Below are 338 nucleotides of genomic sequence, written 5' to 3'. Positions count from 1 at the left end.
GGGCCTTCGGGTCAACTGGGAAAAGAGCAAACTCTCCCCGACGCAGAGTATCTCTTTTCTTGGTATGAAGTTGGACTCGGCTGAACAGACAGCACGCCTCACGCAGGAACGTGCTCAGTCGGTGTTGAACTGCTTGAATACATTCAAGAGCAGGATGGCAGTCCCACTGAAACAATTTCAGAGGCTCCTGGGAGACTGATTCAGCACTGGCTCCATGGGCGAGTTCCGAGGTGGGTGTGGCAACGCGGCACTCACCGGGTCCAAGTTACACCGGCCTGCCACCAAACCTTCACCCTGTGGTCAAACCTTGCGTTTCTCCGGGCAGGAGTGCCCCTAGA

The sequence above is a fragment of the Sinocyclocheilus grahami genome, unplaced genomic scaffold, assembly GCF_001515645.1.
Source record: "Sinocyclocheilus grahami isolate Dianchi unplaced genomic scaffold, SAMN03320097.WGS_v1.1 scaffold289.1, whole genome shotgun sequence".
Taxonomy (NCBI): Eukaryota; Metazoa; Chordata; class Actinopteri; order Cypriniformes; family Cyprinidae; genus Sinocyclocheilus; species Sinocyclocheilus grahami.
The sequence above is the reverse complement of the archived record's forward strand: the minus strand, read 5'-3'. Positions refer to the sequence as shown.